Source organism: Camellia sinensis, chromosome 1, assembly GCF_055761805.1.
Source record: "Camellia sinensis isolate YWXY chromosome 1, ASM5576180v1, whole genome shotgun sequence".
NCBI classification, from domain to species: Eukaryota; Viridiplantae; Streptophyta; class Magnoliopsida; order Ericales; family Theaceae; genus Camellia; species Camellia sinensis.
In genome coordinates, this window is record NC_138961.1 from 159,331,674 (window position 1) to 159,354,035 (window position 22,362).

At 35.2% G+C, this 22,362-nt stretch overlaps 1 long non-coding RNA gene across 1 annotated transcript; it reads left to right on the forward strand.

Annotated features, from left to right (window-relative positions):
- Positions 1-19,803: 19,803 nt before the first annotated feature.
- LOC114257711 (uncharacterized) lies at positions 19,804-22,362 on the forward strand. Its single transcript, XR_014340531.1, has 2 exons — positions 19,804-19,889; positions 20,449-22,362. It is a non-coding gene; the product is annotated as an uncharacterized LOC114257711 (long non-coding RNA).

Genomic DNA, 22,362 nt, shown 5'->3' on the forward strand with positions numbered 1-22,362 from the left:
CATGGATCACAATGAAAAAATTATCAATAAGTTCTATTTTATTTTGAAAACTATTATTGAGTTATATGAAATTTCAATATTAATAAATAAATCTTATTTTTTTATTATAAATTGTTATAAAAAAATTCAATTGTTCGTAATAGTATATTTTATTTTCATTTTATTTTTTTTCATTAAAATATGAACAAAATATTTGATAAATAATATTAATTTATTAGAAAATTTATAATTAAATTATTTTTCAATGTTCAAATTAAATGACTTTTCATAAACAAAATTATAAGTATAAGATTAATTATTTTTACAATTAAAATTCAAAATTTTAATTAAGGTAAACTTATTTATAAAATTATTGTTCATATTAAATAGAAACGGTAAAATTGCGATAAGACACACCATTATAGAGAAATAAATGTTTTGGAAACCTTTTATCACAAATAAGATTTAATTGTCTATATTAAAACTTGATAAATGAAAGAATAATGATATATGTACCAATTAGTATATTAACTAGTGTACTAACAGATGATGTAGCATAATTTCAAAGGTTTTGGGTATTTGTAATTTGCATAATAGATGGGGTCAGTAACAATGGAATAACACTAGTTGGTACACTAATTAGTGTATGTAGCACCACCGTATATGAAAACTTAATAAGACTTGGAGTAATCTTAAGAGCAAAATATGACTTAAGCCTCCGTTTGGGAAGTGGGTTGGCTTTTTGGCTTTTTGGCTTTTTTGGCTATTTTAGCCTGGGCTAAAAAGCTTGGTTTGGGAAGGGCTTTTTGGCTTTTTGGCTTTTTTGACTTTTTTTGTGAGAGAAGAATGTAATGATTATAGGTTGGATGTGATGTTTTGTTTGTTATGGCTAAAATAGCCTATTTTGTATTTTGTGGCTAAAATAGCCAAAAAAACCTGAAAAAGCCCTTGCCAAACACAGGCTAATATTGATTGTTTTTCCATTTAACATTTTAGTTTGCGATAATCAATATACAACCACAAAGACCCATCCTACTTCTTTGCAAATAAAACCGATGCTCCCCAAGGTGATGTACTAAGGAAAATGAAGCCCTTGTCTAAAAAGTTCTTGGAGTTGAATCTTCAACTCATGCAACTCGGTGGGTGCAAATCTATAAGGTGTCATGGAGATTGGTGTCGTGCCAAGCACTAAGTCAATGGAGAATTCAATCTCTCAATGAGGTAGTAACCCGGTAAGATCTTCAGCGAAAACATCAGGATATTCACAAACTACGCTTAGCAAATCATTCTGAACCATGCTGCTCTCATGAGCTAAAGAAAATGGCAAAGAGGAAATTAAGTCCTCCCCGACCCTTAAGGTTAAACCACGGAGGAATTGAACCATCACTCCGATCACATAGAAAATAGAAGCAATCTCCAGTAGGTGTACATAAAGACACTCGATGACGCTGACAATCTATAGTAGCCTGAAAGTGTGATAACCAATCCATTCCTAAAATGATATCAAAGGTATGCATATCTAAAATGATGAAATCAAAAGAGAGTCGATGATCTACGACCTCAATCTCGCAAGAGCGGCACACTCGCCCCAATGCCACTCTACGCTCGACAAAGGAGACTCTAGTTTATCAATCTCTAACCCCAATGCAAAAGCAAAAATAGTAGATATAAATGAATGCGATGCACCCGTATTAATCAACACACTAACCAACGAATTGAACACAACAAAATTACCTCTCACAACGGAGGATTCTGGCAACTGCTTCGACGCTGTAACAGCATACACGCTTCCCTATGACCTCTGATCAACCTACTCATCTCTCGGAGCATAGGCTTCCTATATAAACTGAGCCGAGGCGGCTCCTTGATTGGCTCAAGTGGTCTGAACTAAATGAGCCCACTTGTGGCTCTAAGTCTGCCTTGACCCTGATGCGCCAGATGCGCCTCCCAACTACGGCAAGCTCTCCTCATGTGCCCTAACTGACCACACTGAAAACATGTAGGCCCTTGTCCCCTACTCTGGGATAGACTCTGAGATCGGTTAGGTGGTAGTGGTGGTGGTGGTAACATCTGTTGCCCTCCTTCCTTCTATGGGCAGACACTAGCTTTGTGATCTTGCTGGCCACACTTGAAATAGGTAAATATGCCTTGAACACTCTTTCCTAGACTTGAGCTAGACAATGTGAAGGTAGATCTAGTATGCTGAGATTGGGGCTGGGATGAAATGGAGTCCCTGTTTTTCTTGCTAGGTTTAAAGTCTCCTTGCAACTCCTGACCCCTAGGCCTCGAACCTCGATGTCTTTCTTTCTCAGCTTGTACCATGATCTCAACATATGTTGCCGCCTCCACAAGACGGTCATAGTTTCGAATCATGTTACTGGCAACTTAGAACAAAATCTTTGGTCTCAATCTCTTCTCAAATTCTATGCAACGACGTTCCTCCGTTGCCATAAACTCCGATGCAAACCAGAACAAACTAGTAAAAGCCGCTTCAAACTCGGCCACAAACAGGGTTAGTTGTTTGAGGTTTTGAAATCCTTGCCTTAATCTCTCTCTTGCAGTAGGAGGTAGGTATTTGTCTTGGAAAGCAGTGACAAAAGCTTCCCATGTCAGTTCCACCCTGCCCTTGGCATATTTCCACCATTGGCCCGTATCTCCCTTAAGGTAGTAACTCACTAGAGTCACCCTTAGTTCATCATCATCTATGTAAAGCATCTTAAATGTCTTCACCGTTTGCTCCAACCATTCATCCACTTTCTTGGGCTCCGAACCCCTATGAAACTTATCCGGTTTAGCCCACAAGAATTCTCGAGTAAGGAAAGCCGCTCTAGTCTCAACAGCATTCTCTCGGGCTTGACTCTCTGCCCTTATAATGTTCATGGACCCCCTCAGGGCCCTCGCCATTTCCCGGGCTAGAGCGGCCATAGTGGCTTGACCCGCTTTGCTCGGGGATCTCCTCTTGTCTCTTTTGTTCAGCCACATTAGCTAGGCCTACTTGCTCGGCCACATTAGCTTGGCCGAACCCTTTTTCTTGTATCGGAACCTTATGAATCGGTACTTCATGAACCCCTCGGCAAGGCCTACCATGCCTCCCGCCTCTACCATCACGTGCACGACCTCCTTCTAACATCCTAGTTATGGACAAGAATAAACAATTTGGCACACTAAGACATATGTGCTCACAACCTCATCTCACATAACCAACCACAATAATTTCGTAAATTTCTATTTCATAAAAAAACACTTAGTTTCACTCCACTTAAACACATTACTCACATAAACACATACGGATTACTCCTTTACGATGAAATTTGTTCCACGAAATACCGAGAATTCTTATCAGAATGAGCATTGATCAAGTGCCCTTCTAATAAGACTTCAAGGGATTTAATAGGCGCAAACAAACAACATCCCAAAAGTTCAATCCCATACTCATCTAGTCATATAAACATGTTATCACATAACACTGAAAGCATGGAACATCTCCTAGTCTAACGAAATGAACCCATTGTGGTAAAAAAAACCACTTCCCGTGAGCTCCAAGTACTCAAACCCGATAGTTCTGATACTAAGTTGTAACGCCCCCAAAATAGGAAGTAAGAAGAGTCCAAGATTCCCTCATAACCATACATCTAACACAGATATAAAACCCATCTCCTTATAATAATAATTCGTCACAAGATTTGTATTCATTAAATTCTGAAGAGTTAACAAAAAAACAACACATGCAATTATACATTCAACATTTTTAGAATATGAATCTATAGCAAGTGATACCACTATCCAAAACAGATAAATGCCCTCAAGGCTACAAGTTCCAAGACTTATGCTCGGTTACACAAAATGTTTGTCGGAACCCATACATGTAAAGCCCTTGGCTTGACAAAAATAACAACAGAAAATAAAAGAGTTGTGTGCTCTTCAAAACACACGCTCCTCGCCCTCAATTCGAAGGATTCACCCCCTCTTTTCTTGCACAAAATTCACTAGGGTGAGCACAACAGCCAATGGAAAAATCTTAACAAAGTATATATATTTTATATAATTCTGTGCGATGAATACAAATGCTAGGCTCAAATATATTTCTCACTTTCAAAAAAAAAAAATATATATATATATTGTGCACAACGTCAATTTAATAGCATCATTTTCCAACAATTTCAAAATGTAATTTCAAGGGAGGTAAATAAAACTCAGGTAATCCCTAGGCTAGTGTCCACAAGTAGGCCTAACAAGCTCTACCCAAACCCCACTTTATCGATCTTTCACCAGAAGGCACGTGGCACCTCCTCACAACTTTACCGGTCTTTCACTGGAAGGCACGTGAAACCTCCTCATCACTTCACTGGACTTATCAATGTATTTACCCAAAACGAATCCATTGATCTTGTTTTACAAAACAACTCTTTTCTCAAAACATCAATTTCTCCAATGTAATATGAAATCAAATCTAACCATAATATAATGGGACGTTAATGCAATATATCTCTATGCATTTTTATATTTCCATTCTTTTATTTAATCCAGACAATTTTTCATTTGTGATCAAAATACCCACATTTACTATTCAATGTGCTTCCATTATGCATATTTCAAGAGTTAAATAACAATTTCATAATACATACTTCCACTACATGTTACTTATCATTTTCAACTTGTCATTTCAAGACCAAGCAATAACAACATGCTCAACAACAAACTCCAATGAAATTCAATTCTTCCCTTTGCCATGGAATTTCTTATTTTACATGCAACATAGAAATTCTTCAATCATATATGCCTTGAATCACTTTATCAAGCATAAATTTCATAAAACCACCACATTTCTCCAAAATCCTCAATTGCTAGGGTTTCACCAAAACTAGGTTTTTACTCCATTTTTTTTGAAAAGATTGTTACTCCAAACAACACATTTCCAAGACAACATCACTTGTACTCTAAAGGTTTGAAAAGAATGTTGAGAAACCCATTTCAAAATCCATTTGGAGTTCACAACCCAAAAATCAAAGTCTTAACAACAAGAAATAGCTTCAAATGAGTAAGGACTTGAAGAAAATACATATATAACTCAAAGAAATCTCTACCTCAAGTTTTGGAGAGGAAACAAGAAAAAACTCTTAAATTTGACGGTGTTGAAATCTGATCTCCCTGCACAAAATGAAGCCCACGATTAGCTCTCCAAAATTAACGAATGATGTTGGGTCAAAACTCCAATGAATTGGAAGAAATCAAGAATTTATGATGGTGGGAGGAGGTTTGAAGAGAGAAGGGAGAGCAAAAGATATTTTTTTAGAGAGAGAGAAGGGCAAAAAGTGAGATACACTCAGTCCAAGGAGAAGAACAGGAAGGAAATTTCGGACTTAGCACTTTTCTGCACGTGTGGCACCATCCCCGTACGTGCGCTTCCATCCGCACACATGCGGTCCTACCTTCCTGCACATGCCCTTCCTCGTGCAATAAAAGCAGTAGTGAATGAGTGAAGAGCTCCCCTTTCTGCATATGCGACCTCGCCCACCGCACGTGTGGCCTCACTTCTGCACGTGCAGCCAAGCCCCTGTATGTGCGGTTCTACCACTCACCCAGAAATTTCCCTAGCTGATCCCAAGACAGGAAAACTCAACCTCGAAACGAAATAAAGGAAAAAGAAAGAAAGAAAAAAAAAATTCCAAGAAAGGTTTCAAGAACGGTGAACTCAAACAGTCAATGAGACCTTAGATTAAATCCCGACACTACGCGTCATTAAAAGAGAAAGAGATGGATTATGTATCCGGGCATCACATGTATTATGATTTATGTTATCGTCATTTATAACTTAAAACATAGCATTAATGGTAAGAAAAAAAAAAAGAAGAAGAAGTGAAATTGTGATAAAAATAATAAAATTTAATTAATTTAATTTTTTACTATTTAATTTTAATTTAAAAATAATTATTAATTATTTATTTCAAACCGTCCATTGCACAATATTACGTTAGTAAATAAATAAATGAATTGACTTTTACATGCAGTAGAGTAGATAGGCGATTGCATGTTTACCTCGTGTGATCTTGAATTATCTCAGTGTTAATTTATAACGTTTACTTTTTTATATTCTTGTATTATGTTATTTTTAGTATATGTTTAGTTTATGTTGTATTATGTTCAAAAATATCAAATATTTCACAAAATTAATTTTCCTTTGCAAATTAAATTTTATAAAACTAATATCTACCGATTGAGTGTATTTATATAAAATATTTGATTTCAATTCAATTTTATTTTTTCAATTTGACAAAACTATACCATATTATTATACATTTTTAATAGATTATCTCTAAATAGTTCCAAAAAAAATACATTATCTTAAATAAAAAGTAAAATGAAACTAATATCTACCGATTGAGTTTATTTATATAGAATATTTGATTTCAATTCATTTTTATTTTTTCAATTTGAAAAAACTATAGCGTTTCTAGTTTAGACTTGACCTGTTGATGTTTTGAATCCGGGTTTCATTTGTCTAACTTAGATATTTATACCGTGTTTTTCCTTATTTATCATTGAGTTTGAGTATTGGAGTGCCTTGGTTGTATTTGGAACAGCTTGGTTGCTAGTTGGTTCAACTGTTGTTGTCTAGAATTTGGCCTTTTCACTCGAGCGAAGCTTCTTGCACTCGAGCGAGCTTTATGAGCTCCTAATATTTTTGCAAGCCTGCAGAGATACTGGAGAGGTAGTGTTCTTCGGTCGAGCGAGACTTCTTGTGCTCAAGCGACGATCTTCTGTCTGTAAAATTTCTAGAAGTGTGTATTTGCGCTCAAGCAAAGCTTCTTGCACTCGAGTGGAACAACTTATTGTCTCTGGTTGCTCGAGCGACAACTCTTGCGCTTGAGCGAGCTGTGCATATATCAGTTCATAAAAAGGTTATTTTACATCACTTTTTCATATCTCTCTCTCTCTGAACTTTCTAAAACCCTAAGTTGAGACTCTCTTTCTCTCTCTAAAACTCACATTCTCTATTCTGAAACACTTGGATCCATTGATTTCTTCACCCTACTCCCTTTGACAAAAAGGTAGAGCTCACTTAGAACTTCGTTTTCATTTGAGCAAAGTTGGATTTCGGCTTTCTTGAGGTTTCTCCACTCTTTCTTTGGTCATCTAGCTTTGAGATAAGGATTCTCTACACTCTTTTATGATTTTTAACTTAGCTATTTGTTTTTATAAAACAATCTTGTGATTTTGGGGGATTTTGAATAAACTTAGGATTTTGGTTTAAAATCAAAAGAGGTGTTTTCCAATGGTTGTATGGAAAATGGTTGTGGGAGTGGAAATGAGGTTGAGTGGTGATAAAATTGTTGATTTTGATACTCAGATTAGATTTTGAAAAAAAAAAAAGAAAAAAGAAGAGGTTTGGACCTAAATATTTCAAATATTTATTTTGTATAAATAAATGAAATTAATGTTAGAAATGGGAAATTGGATGAATATTGATATTGATGGTGGAGTTTGATGTGTATTATTATTTACCTTGAAATTTGGAAAGTTTATCTGTATTGGACATTTTATATCTTTTTAGAAATATTTATTTTGGGCTATCCGTAGAGGATAACTATGATTGTTATAGAAATTGCATGAGGATTAGGTGAATTGAAACTAATTTCCCATCTTTGTGTATTGAACATGGTTGTTCATTTAATACATTGCATATGTATATGAAATTGAGAAAATGGGTGAACGTTGGAAAGCGGTGTGTATCACCAAATTAAGTTGGCCGGGGTGTCCAGGGTGAAAGTCTCAAAAAACATGCGTATAACGGACGAAATATCCATAAAATGGTAATAGTAGTGCTTGTATGGACTACGTTTACATGGGTGTTGATAAAATCTAGAAATCTCCTAGATTTTAATTTGTGATTTTGTATCAATTTTAAGCAGTAAATAACAATCCCAATCAAACAATCAAGACAAATTGACACAATGATTTTACGTGAAAAAATCACAATTGGAGTGCCTCCAATTGTGATAAAAAAAACCACGGGCAAAAGCCACAAAAACAATCCACTAAGAAGATATAAAAAAATTACACAAGTGTACTCTCAATTACCTAGCGAATCCACGCCCGAATCGAACCAACCTTTATATACCTCTTCCAACCTCATCTTCACCTCAGAATTGCCTTGCCCAACGTTGAATCACACAACGCCGATGTCGAATCCACAACGATGAGCCACTCCAGAATGCACCAAAGCTTCAGGCTCAAACTCCCTGGAAACCACTGAAGAACAACTCTCACTTTGTATTGAATAAAACGAACAATCATTTGATGTATACTTCTCAAACCATTAGTTCAACTCAAAACAAACATCAAAGAAAACTAGCAAAGAAACTCCAGATATAAACCCTGATACCCAAAAAGAAGATCTGGAAGCCGTAACCCTAAAAACGGATGAAACCACATATTTATAGAAAATTGATCCGCGATCTCCACTCGAGCGGACCTCGCTCGAGCGCAGGAAAGTTCGCTCGAGCGTAAAATCCCAATTTTCAGTACTTTTGCAGAGAGGTCAAACTTCTAGAACCAAACATTCTCTGCTCGTGCGCACAAATGGCCGCTCGAGCGGATAAGCGACTTCGAATGTATTTTTTCATTTTGCTTCGGGGGTGCTACCCCTCGAACCCGCCTAGGCATTGCCCCGGACATGCCAAGGGGCGCTGTTCACTGGACCCCTGTAAGCCCGCGAGCTAACTGAGCAGCTCGATCCTCGACATAGTCAGCGAAGTGGCAAACATGAAAGAATTATCTTCTGAAATTGCCCTCGCTATCACCTAGGATAATGAATCAGAAACTGATAAAGATGAAAGTGACAACGAAGATCAAGGTGAAGAGGGACATGAACAATTTCTTGCTTTTATGGCGGCTTCCGAAACTGAAGGATGAATAGAGCATTCAAAGTGGCTAGTTGAGAATGTCGCTAATAATGAATCCTCGGGGAGTGATGATGAAGAGCTTCAGCAGTCTTATGAAAAGTTATATAAGGAATCTCTTAACTTATCCAAATTGAATGACAAACTCACTACGAAACTCAAAGCATGTGAAATTGAGAATGTCAAACTAAAGGAGGAGATTTCCAAGGCTAGGAATGATGCCATCAAGATATCTAATGATCGACAAGTCTTTTATGCAAAACTCTTGACTTGTGAGACAGAAAGGAATGAGCTATATCAAATCTATGCAACATATGAAGAAAAGATTGAAACTCTCGGGATGTCTCAAGGTGCTTTAGAAGAGCTAATCATCAAGAAAGAGGAAGAACTCAAGTGTGCTATGGCAACCATTGGTCTTTGGAACAAAGGATCAAAGACTTTGGACAATATCATTGGGTCTTAACAAATTTGTTTTGACAAGAGTGGCATTGGCTTTGGTGGTAAGAAAGAGTAAAAACAGAGTGCATCTACATCTCATGATACAAGAACTCAAGGGCAGGGGGAGCACAAAATTCAACGAGAGGAAAGACTTCTCAATCTTCCTAGAGTTGGTAAGGTTAAAGAAAAGAAGGTACACCCTGTTTTTGTTTGTCATCATTGTGGTATGTATGGTTATATTCGCCCTTATTGTTATGAGTTGCATGGGAGAGTGTCTCATAGAGATGGAAGAAATTCCAACATCTCGTGGGATAGGAGACACTTCATTGGTCGTAATGAGGTAAAGGGTCATAATAGACCTTGTTTTTTTGATTTGCTTGAGACCAAACATGGGCCGAGTTTGCATTTGCCTAGACCTATGAATAAGAAGTTGGAAACCACGTCAAGACGGGTTCCCATTGAAAGGGAAGGGAACCACAACGTCAAGATACCACCCAAGCACTGCAATTCTCACAATCTTGTTTATACTAAAGCAGTTTGGGTGAGAAAACTTGACTTGTGTTAATTTGTTTATTCGTTTTAGTTTTTGAATTTCTGTGTGTTTTTTCTTTTTTGAGTCTTTTAATGAGTGCCTGTTCATTTTCTGTCTTGCTTTGTTTTAAAAAAAATCCAAAAAGATTTTCTTAGTATGGTTTTGCAAGTTTGAAATTTTTGAGAAGTCCTTGGTACATATTGGAATTGACGAGAATATCCATTATATGTTAATATGTGTGTGTTTTCTGTGGTCATTACTCATTTGGAGTGTGTGTACTTTGATTAGTATGCCTCATTCTATACACACTCTTGGATTAGCAAATATCGGAGTCTTCCGCCTTAGTGATCATTTTTCTCTATGGACTTCTAGCATTGTATCTTTTGTTTTTCTAGAGGAATTGACCTATGCTAGCATATCATGGGTGATGTTAAATCTCTTAACCACCTTCCATCTTTTTGTATCTCCACGGCTTTCCCCTCAGTTCTTTGTAATTAAAGCATGAGGAAAAGGCTACCCTAGAGTCACCAATCAGGCTATCTTTATTGTATCTATGCTCCTCTGGTTCAGTTTGCATACTCTTGAGCATGTCAGCCACCAATGAGTGTGCTAAAGAAAGAAACAAAATCTGCACAAGAAAGAAAATAAAAAAACGTGCAAAAGAAAGAAAGAAAAAGAAAAAATGTGCAAAAGAAAGAAAGGAAAAAAAAATTTCATTGATTGAGGGGGAGCCTCCGCTTTTACTCACCAAATACCCCTTGATTTCTAGTGGTTTGACTTTCCTTAGTTGTGCTTAGATTCTCTTGCCAGAGGTCTAACTATCAGATCACTACTAGGATTTGGATTTTGTGTTTGTCGAACTCCAAGAGTCACACACACACTTTTGTCATGGGATCTATGCTTTTTCACATAATGCATCACTTTCTTTCATAAGGAATCTTCTACAGGCTATGCATATTGCGTTTTCAAGTAATTGTGTTTCTTGGATAATTTTGTGTGTTTTTAAGGTACAAATCTAAAATTCCTTGTTTACTTCACCATATTTTGTTTTTTTGTCTTTTTCTTCTTGTTCACTGTTTTCAGTGTTTGTGGTTGCTTTTAGTGAGGGGGAGTTTGGTTCATCTTGGATTGGTTTGGTAAGGGAGTTTGGCATTAGTTGGTTTGTGTGTTGCTCTTCACCGCTTGTTTATTGCTTATTTCTTGTAGGTTATTATTTTTTTCCGTCATCTTGTCCCTCTTGGGTGGTTTTTGATCTTGCTTTCGTTGTTTGAGCTTCCTTTGTCAATTCGGGACAAAAATGAGGAGAACTGTTGTCGGGTGCATGTGTCTTAGGATTTCATGTATTTATGCCATTGCATCGGGTGCATTTGTCGGGTGTATATGTCTTAGTTTTTATGTTTTTCATGCTACATGTTCTTAAAATCTCCAATTTATATCTATTCCTATTTCTATCTCACGCTTCAAAATAATCTTGTCATATGTCTATTGCTTTTTCATATATTTTTGTGGCACTAATAGTTGTTTTGGAGATTGTGGCACTAATAACTATTTTGCAGATCATGACCTTGAGAAAGAAGCTTGCTTTTGTTGGTTGTAATGGCTTACGGTGATTAGGATTTATCTGTTAGGTGTGTTTTGTCACGGAATTGCCGAAGGGGGAGATTGTTAGGTTTTTATTCTTGACAATCCTATTTGACAAAACTCCTTTCAGTTGTAATTTTATTCGTTCTTTTATTTCAGTGAGGCTATGAGTTTTAGATGCGAATTCAATCCAAATTGTGCCTTACAGAGAAGTTTCAGAAGATAATTCTTTCATGTTTGCCGCTTCGCTGACTATGTCAGGGATCGAGCTGCCCGGTCAGCTTGCAGGGGTCTAGGGGGCAGCGCCCCTTGGCGGGTCCGGGGTAATGCCCAGGCAGGGTTGAGAGGCAGCGCCCCGAAGCAAAATGTAGAAATGCATTCGAAGTTGCTTGTTCACTCGAGCGGCCATTTGTGCGCTCGAGCGGAGAATGTTTGGTTCTAGAAGTTTGGCCTCTCTACAAAAGTATTGGAAATTAGGATTTTACGCTCGAGCGAACTTTCCTGTGCTTAAGTGAGGTTCGCTCGAGCAGAGATCGCGGATCAGTTTTCTATAAATATGTCATTTCATCCATTTTTAGGGTTACGATTTCCAGATATTCTTTTTGGGTATTAGGGTTTATATCTGGAGCTTCTTTGCTAGTTTTCTTTGATGTTTGTTTTGAGTTGAACTCATGATTTGAGAAGTATACATCAAAGGATTGTTCATTTTATTCAATACAAAGTGAAAGTTGTTCTTCGGTGGTTTTTAGGGAATTCGAGCCTGGAGCTTTGGTGGATTCTAGAGTGGCTCATCGTCATGGATTCGACATCGGCATTGTGTGATTCAACGTTGGGCAAAGCAAATCCAAGGAGAAGACGGGGTTGGAAGAGGTATATAGGGGTTGGTTCGATTCGGGCATGGATTTGCTAGGTAATTGAGAGTACACTTGTGTAATTCTTTTATGCCTTCTTAGTGGATTGTTTTGTGGCTTCTGCCCGTGGTTTTTTTTTTTTTATCACAAATGGAGACACTCCAATTGTGGTTTTTTCACGTAAAATCGTTATGTCAATTTGTCTTGATTGTTTGATTGGGATTGTTATTTATTGCTTAAAATTGATACATAATCACAAATCAACGTCTAGCAAGAAATTGTTCATGTCCCTTTTCACCTTGATCTTCGTTGCCACTTTCATCTTTATCAGTTTCTGATTCATCATCCTAAGTGATAGCGATGGCTTTTTTATTCCTCAAACGAGTAGGGTATTCTTGAGCAAAGTGGCCAAATCCTTGGCACTCATAGCATTGGATTTTTTCAGAGTTTCCTTGTATCTTTCCTTTCCTTTTCTGGGTTATAGAATTAATTTTGGATTTATCTTTGCCTTTGGATTTATGAGTTGACTCCACAAGATTAGAATTCTTTTTCAGAAAAGACTTTTTAAATTTTTTTACGAAAGCAACCGTAATCTTGGAGTCAATCTCACAATCCTCATCAGAATCCTTTCCAACTGTATGAGCACTACTCAAAGCAATATCGTCTTTTTGTTTCTTTTTGAAATTTCTATATGCCTCATATGTTTGGAGATTTCCAACCAGATGATTTAGTTTGAGGTTGTCAACATCTTGAGCCTCCTCAATAGCCGTAACTTTTGGTTGGAACCGATCGGGCAAGGGCCTCAAAATTTTTCCCACAACCTTGGATTCAGGTATTTTTTTTACCTAAATTGAAGCTGAAATTTACAATGTCACTCAACTTTTCATAAAATTCATCAAGGGTCTCACTATTTTTCATTGAAAGGTTTTCGAAACTAGATGTGAGTCTTTGAAGTTTTGACCGTTTAATCGAAGGAGTGCCCTCATAAATAGTTTGTAAGATATCCCAAGCCTCTTTTGCGACTTCACAATTGCAAATACGACTAAACTCGTCAGGTGTGATGGCACAAAAGAGAGAATTGATAACTATATTATTCCAACAACTATTTTGGTAATCAATTGTGTCCCACTTATCAATTGGTTTGAGGAAAGTTATTCCATCAATGGTAATCGTTAGTTCGGTCCACCCATACATGACAGATTGCCAAACTTTTTCATCAATAGATTTTAAAAATGATCTCATCCGAGCTTTCCAAAACGAATAATTGGATCCGTCAAGTAGGGGTGGTTGAACCATAGAATTTCTTTCACGAATTGAATCCATTATTACAAATCAAACAAGATCTCGCTCTAAAAGATTTTTTAAAAAAATAGAGCAACCTGCTCAATACCAATTGAAAAATCTAGAAATCTCTTAGATGTTGATTTGTGATTATGTATCAATTTTAAGCAGTAAATAACAATCCCAATCAAACAATCAAGACAAATTGACACAACGATTTTACATGAAAAAACCACAATTAGAGCGCCTCAAATTGTGATTTTTTCACGTAAAATCATTGTGTCAATTTGTCTTGATTGTTTGATTGGAATTGTTATTTACTGCTTAAAATTGATACATAATCACAAATCAACATCTAGGGGATTTCTAGATTTTTCAGGTACCGTTTGACGGTTTCCTGCGGACGAAATATCCATAAAAGGTTGTACCGGTTTAAGAATTCTTCCTTGTTTTCTATTGTAAAGAGCATGACTTTGAGAATTTTAATATAGACTAAGCATGTCATTGTTTTTTGAAAGAAAATGTAAAACATTTTGGTCATGAGCATTGCAGATGCATTTTATCCTTATATTTTTGTTAAGATTCATATATTGTATTGGATTATTTCTACTGGGCTTTGGCTTATCCTATATGGGAAAACTATTTTTAGGTGTTGGTGAGATGCCTCCACCAAAGACTTAGCTTGGGAGGACAGTGGAGCTGAAGGTTCAGTTTTGTTATTTTGTATTTAATGTTTCCACAAGCCTAGGGCTTTATATGTATTGAGCTTAAGACTCACTTTTAATGTAACCAAGCATTGTTTTGGAAAGTTGTAGCCTTCAGGGCATTTCCATTATCTGTTTAACTTCTACTTCTTATTTTGATTATTTAAGTCTTAAGACTTGTAATTTTATTTTCGATTTCCGTAAAATTGGAGAAGAGTGGTGCTTTTTTTTTTTTTTTTTTTTCATTTTCTTGATATTCTTTAGTTTTTTTTAGTGTAGTATCTTACCTTTCTATGTATAAATCTATGAAGGTGCCTTCAACTCCGAACTTTTGTTTAATTGGTTGTTCAATTTTTGAATATTGATTAAATTTATCTAGCGGATACAAATAGTTTCTACAACAAAAGTAACCTATGGTGACGAAAACTAGTAAAGAAAATAAATTTCGTCACTAAATAAGAATAATTCGTCACGAATTATGAAATTTTGTCACATATAATAAAAAAATAAAAATAATAGGTGACGAAATTTATTTTCGTCAACAAATATTTCTTTTTAAGTGAAAAATAATTAAGTTTTGTCATCGAAGGTTTTCCCGCTATTTTTTTTTTTTGGTGGCGCCAAAATTTTGAGACTTTTGATGAGAAAAAAATTTGTCACTAATTATAAAATTATTAGTAAGGAATATATTTTCGTCACCAATAATTTGTATATATGTTTTTTGAGAAATTTGATTTTAAATATTTTAAGACCATTTGGTGAGAAATATATTTTTGTCACTAATAATTTTTAATATTTTGAGACTTTTTAGAGAGAAAATTATTTTGTCATTAATTTTAGAGGAAAATTTTTGACATATTGGGCGGTAATGAAAAAAAATAGACTACTAATTTTTTTCCCTTTTTATTTTTGTGTATAAGTTTTCCTCCCTCCCTTCTCTCTCTCTCTCTCTCTCTCTCTCTAAACAAATCACACGTTAATTTTCTCTCTAAGTAACATATGGTGACAAAAAGCAATGAAGAAAATAAATTTCGTCATTAAATAAGAATAATTCGTGACGAATTATAAAATTTTATCACACATAATAAAAAAGTAAAAATAATAGGTGACAAAATTTATTTTTGTCAATAAATACTTCTTTTTAGGTGAAGAAAAATTAAATTTCGTCACCAAATGTTTTCCCTCTAATTTTTTTGGGCGACGCCAAAATTTTGAGACTTTTAGTAAGAAAAAAATCTGTCACCAATTATAAAATTATAAGTGAGGAATATATTTTCGTCACCAATAATTTTAAATATTTTTTTTTGAAAAATTTAATTTTAAATATTTTGAAACTATTTGATAAGAAATATATTTTTATCGTCAATAATTTTAATATTTTAAATTTTTTAGTGACAAAATTATTTTATCACCAATTTTGAAGGAAGAACATTGAGATTTTGCCGTAATGAAAAAAAAAACTCTACTAATTCCTCCCTTTTTTTTGGTGCTTCAATTTTCCTCCCATCCACTACTATAAAAATGCTTAAAGATCATACTTAAAAAAATAAAATATAACACTTTTAATGAAAGTGTGATTAAAAAAATTAAATTAATATTTTAATCACACCTAATCTAATTAAGTGTGATAATATTTATTTTTTATGTCACTTTTTAGTTAAATGTGATTATATCATATGTTTTTTTAATCACACTTTTTAATTAAGGTGTAATTATATATATATTTTAAATTTTTTTTTTATATCTAATATTACCACATTTTTATTACGAACCATCCTTATTTTGAACTTGAGGGAAATCCTCTCTCGCTCTCTCTCTCTCTCTAAACCCTAATCTCTCTCAACCGATCTCTCTCTAAGCCCTAATCTCTCTCAATCGATCAATTACAATGATCTGAAATTATTTGAATTTCTAGTCCTAATCTCTCTCAACCGATCGATTGCAACGATCTGAATTTCTGGTGCGAAGTAGAGGTCTTGCAGTGCCTCCTCGAAGCTTCTCACTGTAACGATCTAAAAACTACGTTTGATTGCATCTCCGATCTGTTCATCGATGTCAACTTCGTCGGTGCTGTGTGCTTGAAGGTTTGAAAGGCTCTTACATCTGGGATTGCAGGCTATACTGCAGCCTCTTTCTATTGCCAACTGGAAGGAATAAATTGGGTATGTGGCCTTGGATTCTACTTATACTTTTTATTATGATTTTGTGTAGATTTATTGCCTAGACTCGTGAGTTCCTGTCTCCAAGTTTTGGAGACTTTGTATAGCCTCATTTCTTGTAGTTGTTTCTTGTTTCAGTACCTTTATAATATATTAGCTTTAAGGTTGTTGGTTCTTAAGGATTCTATTTGAATATGGAGAATAGGAAAAAAAAATTGTTCTTTATCATTTGAATATATAGAACCTGTTCTATTTGGAATTGAAGAATTAGAGAACTAGGGCTTTCATGAAATAAAAGTGCTCCCTTCTGTTCTGCCATTTGAAAATATTGTATTCTTATAATGTATGTGCTTACATTGTGTTTTTTGACCAATCAAGTGGTTGATGTTTTTCTCTTTCACACACACCTGCAGAGAGTTTGGATTTTTGTATGGGTGTATCTGAGAGAGAAATAGAGGGAGAGAGAGTTTGATATCTTGAAAAATGAAAATTTTATTGTAAAACACTTTTGTACAACTTCAGTTGGTACCATGGAAAAGCTTATAAAAAAATGGTTAGTAGGGAAATCTACTTTTGCATTGGAGCTTACATAACATAGATAATTGCTCTTGTCTAGTCAAGAAAGATGTAAATTTTTTTTGTAGGTTTCTTTTAAACGTTACCTGGGACGATGAAAGTAGAGTAGCCATTCTTACTGATTTTTAAAAATGAGGTCTGGCTACTTCATGTTGGAGTGAATAATATGAAATTCATTACATACATATTCTGTTTTGCTAATAATAAACTCAAATTGTCGGAAATGATCAAAAATTCAATTCTCATTTTTTCTTTTCGAAGTTGTTTTGAAATGGGACAACTATAACATATTTTTCACCCAATCTATGTGGTGCATGATGGCAATACCATCACGATGATCAGAGAGATGTAGACAATCGAGATTTCTGCTATTTTTTGATTTTCCCTTGTTCTACTTTTTGCATATCAAATGCTGATCTAATTTTCAATCCCTGACTTCGCAGGTGAGAAATTTGTTATTGATTGGAAGCCTATTTTGTGGACCTCTGTTTCTCACATTCTACTTCCTCAACACTGTTGCAATTTTTTACAGTGCCACAACAGCACTGCCATTTGGTACCATTGTGGTGATAGTTCTCATATGGACTCTTGTCACATCACCTTTGCTAGTATTGGGTGGTATCGCAGGAAAGAATAGCAAAGCTGAGTTTCAAGCTCCTGTTCACACAACAAAATATCCTAGAGAGATCCCGTCATTGCCTTGGTATCGTGGAGCACTTCCTCAGATGGCAATGGCTGGGTTTATACCTTTCAGTGCAATCTATATGAAGTTTTAAACAAGTTATCCGTGAGTTGAATTTTAACACATGATGGGTAACACATGTATTCTTGCAAAATACAAATTAATGATGGTGTTTTCAGGCTTGTTTCTTTTGGTTTGGAAACAAACTGTTGCATCTGGGATTTAGCAGATGGTAGGGTTAATAGAGAAAAAGCAGGGAAAGGAAGACCACTTAACAAAAAGCAACGAGAGGGGTAGTTGAACACACCCTTCGGTTCCTTATGCTTAGTCTGGTTATATTTTGAAATTTGAACATTTACTCATACATCTTTGTACAAAACCATAAAAGCATCTTTGTACAAAGCCATAAAAGAGCTCCCTATTACATTGTAGTGGATAGATTTATTACCACAATAAGTAGGACTATCTTCAGTTTTCATATTTGGTTCTCCCTTTTATCTTTCTAAGTATGACTATTGACAATTATGGTTTATGTTATGTATTTTTGTAAATTGCCTCTTTTCCGATTGATAATTTGTTGTTACACAATGAAGAGCAGAGGAAAAATAATAGGTATGAAGAATTTTTTCACTGCTTAATCAGTAATCCTTTTTTTGGTTTAAGATCTAATATAATGATCTTTTTCTTTATTTATGAGAATTTGTAACAGAAATGACAAAGGATGATGCTTTTCCGGTGGAGATATATTGAGCATAATAGCTTTGCTGGGTAGTGCGGATCTTGTAAGTACTGAACACTAACCATTCGACCATGAATCTAGCTTTGCAGTAAGGTAATGTTTGGTATTTCATATAGTACTGCTTGTTTTCCCTAAATACATAGTAAAATTACAACAACCATAGACATAGCTCTATTCTGAGTGAACCACATAAATATTTGTGTTCTTGTGTGCTTAATTTCCTTTCTTGTGTTATTGTTGTTTGTGTTTTGCCTCTCACCGATTCTGGTTAGGCATATCGATTCCTAACAAGTTCATGTGTTTGCAAATCTATGTGTTAGGTTTTATTTCTTGGCAATCCCGTTTGACAAAACTCCTTTGAGTTGTAATTTTATTCACACTTTTTATTTCAGTGAGGCTATGAGTGTATAGATGCGAATCCAACCCGAATTGTGCTTTTCAGAGAAGTTTGTGATGCTAATGCTTTCAAGATTGTCACTTCGCTGATTATGAAGGGGATCGAGCTGCCCGGTCAGCTCGCAGGGGTCGAGGGGGCAGCGCCCCTTGGCGGGTCCGGGGCAGCGCCACGGCGGGGTCGAGGGGCAGCGCCCCCGAAGCAAAATGCAAAAATGCATTCAAAATTTCCTGTCCGCTCGAGCGGACATACCCGCGCTCGAGCGGAGAATCCCTGGTTCCAGCAGTTTTGGTCGCCTGCAAAAATACTGAGATGTGTGATTTTGCGCTCGAGCGGGATTTCTGGCGCTCGAGCGGACCTCTGTGATATTTCGCGCATATTTTGCTGAAGCCCGCTCGAGCGGGCTGTTGGGCGCTCAAGCGGAGATCGCGGGACAGATTCTATAAATTCGCGTGTTGGATCAGATTTTAGGATTACTACTCCAGATCTTCTTTTTGGTTTCTAGGGTTTATATCTGGGGATACTTTGTGAGTTTTCTTTGATGTTTTATTGAGTATTCAACTCATGTTCTAAAGAGAGTACATCAAAGGTTGTGTTTTGTTCTACAAAAGAGAGAGTTGTTCTTCGGTGGATTCTGAAGAATTCGAGCCTGAAGCTTTGGTGGATTCCGGGGTGGCTCATCGTAAAGACAATTCCGAGGTGAAGACGGGTTGGAAGAGGCACATAGAGGTTGGTTCAATTAGGCGTTGTGGATTCGCTAGGTAATTGAGAGTATACCTGTGTAATTCCTTTAAATCTTCTTAGTGGATTGTTCTTGTGGCTGTTGCCCGTGGTTTTTTTATCACAGTTGGAGGTGTCCAATTGTGGTTTTTTCCACGTAAAATCGTTGTGTCTTTTTGTCTTGATTGTTTGATTGGGATTGTTATATTCTGCTTAAAATTGATACATAATCACAAATCAACATCTAGGGGATTTCTAGATTTTTCACTATGGATGGTGCAAGTTTAATTCCTCTTGTTCAGTAAAACCAGTCATCTTGTGCACAAGATGAACATGACATCCTACTATGCAAGGTATGGCTTCTCCATTGAACCTAACATTCTTTCATCTTTTAAAATTGGTAGTTCAATAATAAAAAGATTTCTTGAGAAGAAGCTATCTGAGATGCTGTGCTTGAGCTTTGAGCTGATATGCCATAAACTGAAATTTGATTGTTTGGTTTAATCCATTCTTGGATCTCCTAGACATTTGAAGAACTTTTCTCATAACTCTACATGTTTATTTTGTTCACCGCATCACTTGACCACTGTTACTTTATTCAAGCCTATCCACAACATTATGTTTCCTTTTCATTTTATTTTCTGCTGATTTGTCCATCAATATTTGATTTTTTTTTTTTTAAAAAAAAGGCAAATTATAAACACTTGGTGAAACATTTTTTTTTATTGAATAAACCTCAAGCAATTATACCTTTCTTTGATATCTTCACTGTTGTATCTTTGTTGACATTGACATTGACATTGACATGGGCTTTTGTTGAAAATATTAGATGTGTTCACATATAATGCTGAAGTATATTGAAGCTTTGCAAGTATATGATGTTTGTTCTTGAGATTCATTTGTATTTTGCAGGAATACATGTGTTACCCATCATCTAACCAGTCAAATTCAACTCAGTATTAATTTGTAGTTTAAATTGTTATCCGTGTTGCTTTATCATCAAGGATCACGTCAACTCTTTGAAGTTTTGGATCGTTATATGCATTTCTACTAAATTAGTTTATAAAATAAAATTATTTATATGAGTTTAGATGTAATTCATAATATATTAATGTTTTCCTTGTTTATTTTCTTTGCTGATTGGTTTTTGATGACGTTTGGAAGTAGACTTGCAAATCAAAGATCAAGTGTTGAATTTTTTTTTCCTGAACTAATACTTAGTTCTAGTTTTAAACCTAGTTGAGTGTTATTTTATTTTTTTGTGGACTTAACGTTAGTTCATTTTGGAATTTGCTATGATGGTTTTTTTTATTATGAAATTTGTTTGGATGGATATATTTTCATCTATAATATAAATTGTTTACTGAATTTTTTTGTCGAGTAGTGTATAATAGCTAGTGGATTTCTTAGTACTTTTAAAAGGCTATTGGGATATGAGTAGGGATATTTGTGAAATAATAATTTAAAATGAAATATAAAATATGGAACAAGTTTAGTGACGATTTTTTTGTCATTTGTACTTTTTATAATGACAAAGTGATTATTGGCCGCTAATAAATATTTTTTGTGACAAAATTTATTACAGTTTATATATGAAAATTTTTCTTGATTTTGTTGTTTGGCGACTAAAAATTTCGTCACATATATATAGTTTTGCCACGAAATATATTTCGTCACCCATGTATGACGTTTGGAGGCGAAAAATTTCATCAACTTTACATCTTACTGTGACGAAAGTATTTCCTCATCAATGATCAACATGTGTGACAAATTTATTCGTCAACTAAAGTTATAAATATGGTACTGAATAACTATTTGGTGACGAAAATGAGGATTTTTGGTGACAAAATATTGTTTTATTGGTGACAAAAAATTTCGTCATTGAAGTAATTTCATTGGTGATGAAATTATTTTTCGTCGCGATGCTTTTTAGTGACAAACATTCAATGACGGAGTCATTTCCTCACAAATATCTATAGTGACGAAATTAGCTCTTTAGAGACAAAAAAATTCGTCATTTAAGACCCAACTTCTTGTAGTATATTATGTACGTTTTTTTTTCTCGCTCTTTTTGGTTTTGATTCTACTTTCTACTACCATATGTCATTTGCCTATCCTTGGTTAGAAAAATCCTTCACTCTTGTTAGTTTACTTTCATCTAAATTTTTGTGGAACCTGCATGTCATCCATAAAAATTTTATTTCGTTGCTCCAATAGTGCACTAACATGCCACCTTAACTTAGTGTTTCCACGATGATTTCTTACCAAGAATGCTAACCCCTTGGATCATATATTTAAATTGCTCTTCTGGTGAGTTGTGTTCCTTTTATATGATGACTTTGAGAAGCCTTTGAATCTTTGTTGGAGTATTTTGTAAATTTATCTCAATAGTATATTTATATTTGTCAATGACAAGGAGATTTCAGGCAAGGATGTGGGACGAGTCTTCCCAGTATGGAACATCGATGACGCAAGAGGAAATATCAAGATAGGTTCTTGGGAAGAAGGGATATTTAAGAGGATTTGGGGTCAGTCCAAAACTCTTTTCCTTGAATTATGGATCAAATGCTATAGCACAATGAGAAGCGGAGATGTAAAGACTTTAGATCCGAGGTGGAGATCACTTTTCGCATGAAACATATTACTAGTGGATATTTCTTATTAGTGTACGGAGGACATGATTTTTGTATGATTCTCTATTTGTATGGAATTATTATTTTAGGTTGGATTATATTTAGTTTGTATGGAATTTGGCATTAAAAGACCAAATTTTTGGATGGTTGAAAGTGAAATAGAAACAGGTATATGTATTATTTTGTTTATATA